Source organism: Tamandua tetradactyla, chromosome 8 (genome assembly GCF_023851605.1).
Source record: "Tamandua tetradactyla isolate mTamTet1 chromosome 8, mTamTet1.pri, whole genome shotgun sequence".
Taxonomy (NCBI): domain Eukaryota; kingdom Metazoa; phylum Chordata; class Mammalia; order Pilosa; family Myrmecophagidae; genus Tamandua; species Tamandua tetradactyla.
The window spans coordinates 40,053,774-40,065,976 of record NC_135334.1 but is presented as its reverse complement, the minus strand read 5'-3'; the positions used below and the strand labels follow the sequence as shown (position 1 = coordinate 40,065,976).

The window sequence follows — 12,203 nt, the reverse complement described above, 5'->3', positions numbered from 1 at the left end:
TTCTTGTCAAGATTTGTGGCTAGGCTATTGTTTGCCCCACCTGTTTTCCACTTTCTACTTTCTAAATAAGTTACATTTGTGAAGTAACTTTCTAAATAAGTTACATTTGTGATGTTTAACAGTTGTCTCTGATGATTTTTTTTTTTTTTTTGGTTTTGTTTTTTTAGTGAATGTGCCCAGGTTAAATTCTGCTCACCCTAAGACTTTCCTGAGTCAAGTCATATAAAGACAGCCTTGTAATAGGTCTTCTAGGAACCACCAGAAAGGTCAAATAATGACTGTCTATGGGTACAGGGTTTTGAAGGACTCCACCCTTGTTCTATTCCTTCAGTGGCTGTCAGGCTAGTAGTGCTCACCATGATTATGGACTCTTGGTTTTTAGGCTGCTTGTGCTAGGCATGGAGTGTTAAAGGATTCCACAGGAGACAGTGAGGCAAAGCTTACTTTAGGAAAGCTAAATAAAGAATCAAGGCAATTGCATTATAATTCAACAATGTTCGGAATTTCCCTCTAGCTACTCCAATACACTAAAAACTGAAAGGGGATATCTGTATATTGCATAAGAAAATCCTCCAGAATGATGTCTTGGCTCTATCTGAAATCTCTCAGTCACCGAAAACTATATTGCTTCATTTCTCTCCCACTTTTTGGTCAAGAAGGCTTTCTCACTGTTATGTTACTAGAGCCAGGCTCATCCCCAGAAATCATGTCCCATATTGCCAGCGAGATTTATACCCCAGGAGTCATATCCCATGTAATGGGGAGTAGGGACTGGGGGCATTGGGTTCACCTGCAGGGTTGTCTTAGTGAGAGAGGCCACATCTCGGTAACAAAAGAGGTTCCTTGGGGGTGACTCAGGTGTAAGCGTAATTAGGCTTAGCTTCTCATTTACAGAAATAAGTTGCATAAGGAAAACACCCAAGATCAAGGGCCTGGCCCATCAAATTGGCAGTAAGCAATGCTTGAGAGAATATTATTCTTCCCCAAGTAGGGTAGTTTAATACTTCTACCTTTTCCTCCAGTCCCTCACTGGGACTTTGCCAATAGTTTTTAATCTTCTGCCCAGATTACCCTCAGATGCATTGAGGCAAAGTCTCCTGTTAATTATAGACCCTAGTATGCATTGCTTATATTATTTCCAATATACCATCCTATTGTCAACATCCTGCAATGTTAACATTAATTTATATTTCTGCTTGCAAAAACATTCTTATATTTGTGCATTTAATCACCATCATTATTTACTCTAAGCATTCCTAAATTATACCATCATGGTCTTTATCCTCTGCGTTTATGTTGGTATTGTGTATGTCCCCAGCCCTCCTCTTTCAACTATACTCACACTCAGCTTCATACAGTGTACCTACAGTATTGTGCTACAGTCATATAGTATTATGCTATCCATTATTGGATCTTTACAATTAGTTCTGTTGAACATTCTGTTCTCCTTCAGCATCGAATGTCAAATCTCTACCCTGTTTCTATCTCCTGATAACCTGTGTTCTTAACTTTAACTCTCAATGTTCACTTATTAATGTTAGCTCATATTAATGAGACTGTACTGAATTCATCCTTCTGTTTTAGGCTAATTTCACTCAGCTTAATGTCTTCAAGGCCATCCATGCTATTTATTACATGCTTCATAACTTTATTCTGACTTATAGCTACATAATATTCCATCTTATGTGTACAGCACAGTTTTTTAGACACTCCTGTTAATGGACATTTGGGCTGTTTCTATCTCTCAGCACTTATGTGTAATGCCAGTATAAACATTGGTGTGCAAATGTCCATTTGTGTCCTTGCCTTCATTTCCTCTAAATATATACATAGTAATGGGATTCCTGGATCAGATGGCAATTCCATACTTAGCTTCCTGAGGAACTGCCAAACTGCCTTCGAGAGTGGTTGCACCATTTTACATTCCCACCAACAGAGATTAAGTGTACTTTCTCCACATCCTCTTCAGCACTTGCCATTTTCTTTTTTTAAATAATGACCATTCTAGTATTGTGAGATGATATCTCATTGTGGTTTTGATGTGCATGCCTTTTGCCCATATTTTGAGTTGTTTGTCTTTTTATAGTTGAGTTGTAAGATCTCTTTATATATTCTGGATATTTGTCCCTTATTTTATATGTGGTTTCCAAATATTGTCTTCCATTGTGTAGGCTGCCTTTTTACTTTCCTGACAAAGCTCTTTGATGCAGTAGAGTGTTTAATTTTGAGGAGATCCAATTTATCTAGTTCTTTCATTGCTCCTGCTTTGGGTTAAGCTCTAGGAAACCACTATTTATCACATGATATTTCAGATATTTTCCTTCATTTTCTTAAAAACATTTTGTAAACATTAGCTATAATGTTTTTGTTCCATTTGAATTAATTTTTGTATAATGTGTGAGATAGGGGTCCTCTTTCATTCATTTTGATTTGGATATCCAGTTTTCCAAGCACCATTTGTTGAAGAGGCTGCTCTGTCCCAGTTGAGCAGGCTTGCACCTTATCAAAGATCAACTGGCTGTAGTTATGAGGGTCCACTTCTGACTACTTAATTCAATTCCAGTGGTCATTCACCTATCTTTATGCCAGTACTATGCTTTTTTGGCCACTGTAGCTTTGTTATATGACTTAGGTTTTGTGAGACCTCCCACATCATTTTTCTTTCTGAAGAGATTTTTAGCTATTTCAGACATGCTGCTCCTCCAAATAAATTTGATTATTGCTTTTTCTATTTCTGTAAAGTAAGTTATTGGGGGTTTTAATTGGTTATGCATTGAATCTATAAGTCAGTTTAGGCAAAATTGACATCTTAACTATATTTAGTCTTCCAATCCATGAACACAGTATGTCCTTCCATTTACTTGGGTCTTCTTGAATTCTTTTAGCAAAATTTTGTAGTTTTCTGTGTATAGATCTTTTATATCCTTAGTTAAATTTATTCCTAAATACTATGGAAGTTTTTTCTTGATGTCCTCCTCAGATGGCTCATTATGGGTATATAGAAACACAATTGCTTTTTGCATGTGATCTTGTGTCCTGCCACTTTGCAGTACTCACTTATTAACTCTAGTAGCCTTTATTGTAGCTTTTTCAGGATTTTCAACATACAGGATTATGTCATCTGCAAACAATGACATAATTCCTTTCCAGTTTGGATGCCTTTTATTTCTTTTTTCTTACCTAGACTTTCCAGCAGGATGTGGACTAACAATGGTGATGATGAGCATCTTTGTCTTGTCTTGTTCCTTATTTTAGGGGTAAAGCTTCTGGTTTTTCCCCATTGAGTATATGTTTGCAGTTCATTTTTCATATATTCCCTTGATCATGTTGAGAAAGTTTCCTTCTATTTCTGTTCTTTGAAGTATTTTCTTCAAGAAAGTATGCTGGATTTTGTCAAATGCCTTTTCTGCATCAATTGAGATGATCATGTGGTTTTTCCTCTTTAATTTATTGATGTGGTGTATTACATTAATTTGTTTTCTTGTGTTGAACCACCCTTGCATAGCTGGGATAAAACCCACTTGGTCATGGTGTATAATTCTTTTAATGTGCTGCTGAATTCTATTTGCAAGTATTTTGTTGAAGATTTTTGCATCTATATGCATTAAAATGATCAGTCTGTAATCTTTTCTTATAGTCTTTTCTTATAGTACCTTTACCTGGTTTTGATATTAGGGTGATGTTGGCATCATAAAGTGTGTTAGATAGCTTTTCTTCCTCTTCAACTTTTTTGAAGTGTTTTAGCTGGATTGGTACAATTCTTTTTTGAGTGTTTTGTAGAATTCATACCTAAAGCCATCTGATCCTTTTCTTTTTAGGGTTTTTTAAATGACTGATTCAATCTCTTTACTTGTGTTTGGTTTGTTGAGGTTTTCTATTTCTTCTTGAGTCAATGTTGATTGCTAGTGTTTTTCTAGGAAGTTGTCAATTTTGTCTAAGCTGTCTAGTTTGTTAGCATTTAGTTGTTCATAGTACCCTCTCTTTATTTCCTTTATTTTTGTGGGGTCAGTTGTTATGTCCCCCCTCCCATTTCTGAATTTATTTATTTTCATCTCTTCATTTTGTTTCTAGCTAAAGGTCCATCTATTTTATTGACTTTCTCAAAGAACCAACCTCTGGTTTTATTGAGTCTCTCTATTGTTTTCGTGTTCTCAATTTCACTTATTTTTGCTCTAATTTTCTGTTGTTAATTCTTTGATTCTTTTCTCTTTCTTCATTTTTAATATAGGTGTTTAGGGCAATATATTTTCCTCTCAATATTGATTTTGTTGCATCCCATAAATTTTGATATATTGTATTCTTATTTTCATTTGCCTCAAGATATTTACTGATTTCTTTTGTGATTTCTTCCTTGACCCATTGGTTGTTTCAGAGTGTTTTCCTTAGTCTCCATAAATTTGTGGATTTTCCAGGCTTCCACCTGTTATTGATTTCTAACTTCATTCCATTATGATCTGAGAAAGTGCTTTGTGTAATTTTGATATTCTTAAATTCATGGCGATCTCCTTTGTGCTCCAATATATAGTCTATCTTGGAGAATGATCCATGAACACTTGAGAAAAATGTGTATCCTTCTGTTGTGGGGTACAATGCTCTGTCAATGCCTTTCAAATCTAGTTCATTTATCATATTATTCAAGAGTTCTGTTTCCTTATTGATCCTATATCTAGATGTTCTATCTATTGATGTGTGGTGTATTGAAGTCTCCAGCTACTATTATGGAAGTGCCTATTTCTTCTTTTGTTATTATCAGGTTTTGCCTCATGTATTTTGGGCCATCTGGCTTGGTGTATAGATATTTGGGATTTTTATGTCTTCCTTATGAATTGTCCCTTTTATTAATACATAATGTCCTTCTTTGTCACTTTTAATTGTTTTGCATTTGAAGTTTAATTTGTTGGATATTAGCATAGTTACCCCTCACTTTTCTGGTTGCTGTTTGCATGGAATATCTTTTTCCAGCCTTTCACTTTCAACTTGCTTTTGTCCTTGGGTCTTTAATGAGTCTCTGGTTGATGTATATAAATGGATCTTTTATTTTTATAAAATGGTAGTAGGCACTAGGTACTGAGCAATGTCTTTGATTGTGGGTAAAACAAGTCTGTTGTCTCTAGCAGTGCATGGCTTTTCACAATCCTTCAAGACAAGGTTTGTTTTAGGGCACTGCTTTAATTCAGCCAAAATAAGGGTGGGTTCCCATGCAGGGGATCAAGACCTGCTCCAGTCAGCCTGAAATAATATTCTTGGTCATCTCTGAAAAACCCTTTCAATTTTCTTGTACTTTTAGTTCTTTCCAGCCGATGACACTGTTCAATAATTTAATCATCCTCAGAGTGTGTGCCTTTCAGAAGAACACAAGCTGTACCTCACCACATCAGGCTAACCACAGGGTTCATGTTCCTTCTCTTAACTGGCCAAAAGCTGTCTCAATATAGCTCTGTGTTCCCTACTTTATTTGTGGCAGAATACACTCCCAGCTGTCTCAGACTTTAGTCTTTCCCTTGGCAGGGATCACGATTCCCACTGTCATTTCTCATGGGGTGGACTTTCAGACCCAGAGCTGGAAATTCTGTCCCCATTTTCCCAGATTTTCTGTCTTTCACTGACCTGGGCCTTGAAATACTCTCTTCCATCCCCCAGGTCTGTCCCACTGTTGTGTGAGAATACATATTCTGTGTCCCCATTGAGAAGGGTCCCTGCTTCTGCTTCTCTGCCTGTCCTGTGTTATACGTGAGACTGAGTAAGGCAGAGGGGAGAGGTTACCTTCCCTAAGACACCCTCTCTGACCCTCCTGTATTGGGTTCCATGTTCCTCCCAGATCAAAGGATTTCTATGGAATCCACTAATTAAGCTTTGAATGTGGGGTGCTTAGGGAAGGTTAGTTTTCTCCAATTCCTCCTTCATATTTTCCCAGTCCCACTATTCGTGTTGCTAGATCTGATTTTCCATGTCTAGACCTTTAATGTTAGACAATAAGCATGGTGATGATTCAAAAGTTACAAGCCAGTGCATGATGAATTTCTGGAAACCACTTTCAACAATTTGAATGCAACTACACCCATAAAGTGTTTCTGCTAACAGAATTCCCTGGTTCATTTTTTCTTTGTCTTTTTACATCCAGGAACCCCTGGGCTTTACTATATATCTTTTATTGTGTGGTATAGACCAGTGCTCCTTAAAGTGTAGTCCATGAATTGGTGTTGATCCATGACCTTTTATTGGTCTGTGATGATATAAGTACAATAATTGAGTATACTCACTCAAAAACTTTTTTTATTATTATTATTTTTTCTTATTTTTTTATCATCACAATCGACTTTTTTTGTGTGAAAAATAATATATATACAAAAAAAGCAATAAATTTCAAAGCACAGCACCACAAGTAGTTGTAGAACATATTTCACACTTTAACATGGCTTACAATTCCGCAATTTTAGGTTTTTACATCTAGCTGCTCTAAGATACTGGAGACTAAAAGAGATATCAATTTAATGATTCAGCATTCATATTCATTTGCTAAATTCTATCTCCTCTGCATAACTCCACCATCACCTTTGATCTCTCTCTTTAAGGGTGCTTGGCTATGCCCATTCTAACTTTTTCATGTGGAAAGTTCTGTCAATAATTTGGGGTAGGGTCATGGAACTATCTGATGTTCTGGAGAGGTTGGGCCCTCTAGCTTTCAGGACTTATCTGGTCCAGGGACCCTTCTAGTCACTCAAAACCTTTAACAGAAATTAGATAAAGTAATTTCTTTCCACTGGATCTAATAATATTAGAAGTGGGTGTTTTAAAATTTTCATCATTTCTTTTTACTAGTAATTCCTTTTAATTGTATTTTACAAAAGCATTGTTCTGTGATGACTTTGAAAAGTTAAGAATCTGATCGTTAACTACATGGTTTGAGAAGTGCTGCTTTAGACCACAAGAGTACCCACACCTTCCAATACTCTTGTTTCCCTCTGCCTGGATCACATCCATCCCTGCCTTCCTCCTCAATTTTTGCTCTTTGGTTCTCCACTTAGATGCCAGCTCCTTCTAGAATTCTCCACTGATCATTAATATTGGGGTTGGAGCCTCTCCTGGGTGATCCTACAGCTCTGTGTATTTCCCCTCTCATGGCCCTAGGACATAGCACTGCTCATTCATCTGTTACCGTGTGCATAATATAAACTGTGAATGGGTTTGTGTCTGTAAATTTTGGGGTTTCTAGACAGTGCCTGCTACATTGTAGACATTCATCATGTAGCACAAAAACCAGGAACATTTCACAAAGTTAGAACAGGCTGAGACTAAGGATCCTTAGTTTCAGGAAGCAGGTTTTATTTGCTATGGCCATAGGGCTCAGCCAAGTAGCCTCTGAAAGTCTGAGCCCCAAACAAAAGGCAACCTTAGCTCTTATAGACTGTATGACATGTTAAAGACAAGGTAAACAATTGGCTGATTTAAGATGAGAATGACCCAGAGCTGAACCATTGAGGGGCCCCCACTCCAGGCATGGCTTATCTTGCCTATGTGCATCTTCACCAGTTCCTGAAAGCTAGGGGAGGGGGTTTCTATCCCAGGAATGTGCCTTATCTTGCTTACCTGCAAGGAGAGAGGGAGTTGGGGATTTTCCACAGAGAGCACAGCTAAACCAGAAAGAGGGGGAGGCCTGCGTGCTACACTCAAATACCCATTACATAGGATAATTGTTGAGTTTCTCTTCATAAGAACTACAAGGTATTTCCATCATTTGGTGGGTGAATTAGAATTAATTTCCTTTGTACAGTGAGTGTTATAGGCCAATGGGACTAGAATACTCTTTTGTATCTGGTTAAAATCTTAACTTTGAGTCACACTTTTCATTCTCTTGGAATGAAGATCAAGGCTACTTTTACTTTCTAGAGTAGCTCCATAATCTAATGAGGCAGGACTAGTATTGGTTATTAAGATCAAGCTTGTGATCTATAGTGATGATATCATGAGATTAGCCACCTCAAGAGGAGTTAAGGGCCATTATCACCCATAGACAAATAGAGGTTAGCTGAAAAATCTAGCAAAAATTCAAGGTTTATTCTAATGTGAAATTCCTTGGGATTACATGGGCTGGAACAACCAGATACAGACCCCAAACCTTGAGAACTGTGTTATTTTCTCGTATAGATTTTGTTGAAAGAAATGAAGAAGTTCAAAGCGTGGAAGGACAGTCAAGTTTTGATAAAATCATGTTCCTCATCTGGGAATCCTATGACCCCTAATTACAAAGCCAACAGAAAGAGATCTGAATTCCAGCCATATTCTGAGCAGAAACAAACATTGAAATATTCACAGAGAGCAGTACCATAAGCAGTTTTACTTGGTCCCATAATCCACCTGTCCAGAGATGTTAAAGTATCTACTGTCTGTGGCCAAACACATGTGGGTTGGAGTCTGGCAGAAACCTAGTAGAGCTACTCAATGAAGTCCACTGGGTTTTAGATAAGTTGTCTGAGGAAGGTGCTCAATATAGCCCATTTGGAAAGCAATTACTAGCTGTTATTGGGCAGTGGTTGAAACTAGCATCAATGCAGAAGAGCAGTGGATAATCCTAAGGCCCAAAATACCATTCAATCAGAAAGATATTAGAACAGGAATGAGGAAGACTAGAAGAGCTCCCTCATTAAATGGGAATACTCTATTCTTGAGCACCTTAAGGGTGGGATTTCAGGAGTCCATCATATATATGAGCAGGGCCTCCTACCTTATTACTAGATAGTCCAAGCCCTGTTATTCTTTCTAGCAGGGACAAATTAGCTGTCTCTTTCATTGATGGAACTTCTCAGACTCAGGACCATGTTGCAATTGGAAATAGGCAAAATAGGTATGTGATTAGCCCTTGATGGAAGAAGGCAGAAGTACATATGTGCAAGGGTAGAGTTGTGAGCTGTTTACTGAGCTATAGAAGAATTAGGCTCCTGCTCTTCAGGAGTGCTGGGAAATTCAGAGACTTTGGGTGTAGTCAATTGCAACCCTAAATGACTGGACATGGACACCTCTGTGGGGATGTAAGGGAAAAATGAATGTAGGTCATATGGATGTCCACCCTGCCCCTGCAAAAATAACCCCAGTTGCTGCTTCAGTGGGGTATTAGAAGTCTAAGGAAAATGGCTTAGTCGGATCACTAGATGCAACATCTAATATTCAAGCCATGCATTGATGTCCTAGGAGGTGACGTGTTCTTTTGTACTCAACGAACATGCTAATGTGACAAGAAACAAACACAATGTCAATAGGAAAGGAAATGTTTGAAAATAGTTGTAAATAAAATTCCCTGAGAACAATGACTGCAACTTACATACCTGGCAAACAGAGTATGTTGAATATGCAATATCCCAAAGGGGCTACAAGTCAGTGGTGAATGGGGTTGTCAATTATTTTATTCTAGGCTCCACACATTCTGAAAAAACAACTTTGAAAATACAATTTTAAGATTTAGAACAGTGAACTCTCTGTCAATTGGTCCTACTTCAATATATTTCTTCTATGAACATGGAATTAACCTATGATTTCCACTGCTAACAATGTATAGAACTTGGCAAGAAGACATATTATTACATGGACATGCTGCATTTTTTTTATCACTGTTGTTTTCATAGTCATATTGTAAAATGGAATGGGCAATGGAAACATGTGAAAGTTTATTTTTTTAAGTTTGGCTTAGGCAGTTAAATGATTGTGTGCTAAAGCTGAGAATAAGAGAGAGCAAGGAGGGTTGATTGGCATTGGCTCCATCATGACAAATGTGCTATGACACATAGCACAGGAGTCCATCGTGGAATGCTGGAATAGGTAATATCATGTTCTGGAGGCTAATCATGATAAAAAGACTTGTTTACCAAAGAGGCCCAATAGTGGGAGCTCTCACCCAGGAGACTGTCCATTGCTGGAAATTGGCCTGAAAAGACATCAGAGCTTTAGTTTTTAAAAAATTAACTTAATAATGGCTCTAATGGCTGCCAGTAATGGTTGAAGAAGATATGACCCTCAAACTGTGTGGTAGGCATTACCTTAGGTGGCCCCTGTGATACTCGCCTGTTATCGAAATGTTGCAGTTGAAGTTTTACCTAAGTGGTAAAAAATTGCTGATGTTCAACACAATAATGTCATTTAAAAAGTATTCTTACACTTTAGCCCTTTTTTTCTCCAAATTCTGCAGACATGGTTGCCTAGTCCATCAGTAAAGTACTTTGGGGCAGCATGACATGGCAATGTTGAGAGTTATCATAGTCAGTCTGTTGTTTCCCAGTATGTGAGTGAAAGTTGGAGATCAAATTTGACCCCCTTTACCATTTACTTGACCTTGGTCAAGTTCCTTCATCTCTCACCTCAATTTCACATCCTTGAAATGATCACTTTTACAATGTATTCTAATTTAGAGGTTTCGTTCTCCTTTATAAGAAATCTTTTTGGACCAAAAGATTATAAAATTACTACTACTTTTCTCCCCTAGAATTTTATAATTTTACCCTTCATGTTCAGAATATATCCCAAATAATTTTTACTGTGTGAGTTATGAATCAAGATTCATTTCTTTCACTATATATTTCCAATTGCTCAAGTATCGTTTGTTCCCCAAACTTTCATTTCTTCCACTGAATTGCTTTGTAATCTTGACAAAAAACCAACTGACTTTCTATACTGTTTCATTCATCTCTTTGTCCATGTTTACACAAATACCACACCGGCTTAATTATAATAGTTTTACAGACTTAAAAACAGGAAAAGTAAGTACTCCAACTTTCTGCTGCTTCTTTAAGATGTTTTTCACTATTGTAAGTCCTTTGTATACATATAAATTTTAGATTCAGTTTGTCTATTTCTACACAAAATACCTGCTAAGACATTGAGTGGAATGGCCTTGAATCTTTGAATGGTATAGCATTGACTCATTTAGGAAGGATTGGAATCTTCAGAATATGGAATTTTCCCATCTATAAATTTGTTATCTATCTCCTGTACTAAAGTCTTCTTTAAATTCTGTCAGCAATGATTTGTAGATTGTGGTGTATAGCTTTTACACCTGTATGATAAAATTATTCCAAAACATTTTTAAAGGAAATTTAAACTGCACTTCATAATTGTTTGTTTTTAGCTTTTGAAATACTAGCATATCTTTGTATATTGATTTTGCATTCTGTAATCTTGCTAAATCCACTTGTTTCTTGTAGTTGCTTTGTAGATTACTTTACTTTACTTTGTCTATGTACCTAAGTATGTTTCTGGGGAGAAAGATAATTTAACTTCTTTCCAATATTTATGTCTTTCCTTGCTTTACTTGACTTAATGCACTAACTACTACATCTAGAACAATGTTAAACAGAAATGGTAAAAGCATACAAGCGCTCAGTGTTAAATATGATACTACACTTTCAAGATGCCTTTCAGTAGGTTGAGGAAATTCTATTTCTAGTTTGCTGAGTTTCTGTCATGAATTCTTGTCCAATTGTGTCTAAAGCTTTTTCTACATTTAATGAGACTATTATATTTTCTCCTCTGTTTCTGTTGATATGCATGATTGAGTTGATTTTTGCCTGTTAACCAAACTTGCATTCATGGAAAGAAAAGACAAAACAGACTTGGTCATTTATATAGAGTTGGCTTTAATTTTCTAATATTCTTACAAGGATTTTTGTTTATATACTTATATCATTCAAGATTCTCCAGAGAAACAGAAACTTAGAACTAGGACCGGCAACTTGATATTAAGGAATGGTTGCATTACATTTTAAGGTAGAGTTCAGATTAAAATAAACCTTTTGAGATTTATTTTAGTGCTGCCAATCTATTGATAACTGTGTTTTTTTTCAGCAGATGAAAAATATTGAAATCAAATTTGAATTCTTATGATAAAATACCTCCACTGCTTTAAAGTATACTCTTTCTGTGCTCATATCAAATTCAACTAATAAGTTTAATGGCTCTTTATATTGAAAACAGTGATTGGTTTTCATTAGGTGGGCAATGTTCTTTGCTTTAAGGTGATATTCAAATTGCTTTAATGCAAGAGAAATGAAAGAATCTTAGAGACAGAGAGAATCATGAGTAGTTATCTGATCAAGCTATAGAATGGTTCCACAATGTTTAATTTTATGAAAAAAATAGAATAAAATAATTGAACATTGTGTAGAGCAAATAAAATTCTGGAAATATGTAGATATTATGCTGCTGATACTTGAGCAATT

General features: G+C 36.5%; 1 protein-coding gene across 1 annotated transcript in view; it reads right to left on the bottom strand.

Moving 5' to 3' along the window:
• The window catches only part of LOC143645066 (interstitial collagenase-like), a 38,350-nt gene that overhangs the window by 18,505 nt on the left and 7,642 nt on the right, over positions 1-12,203 (bottom strand). The window lies entirely within an intron of this gene.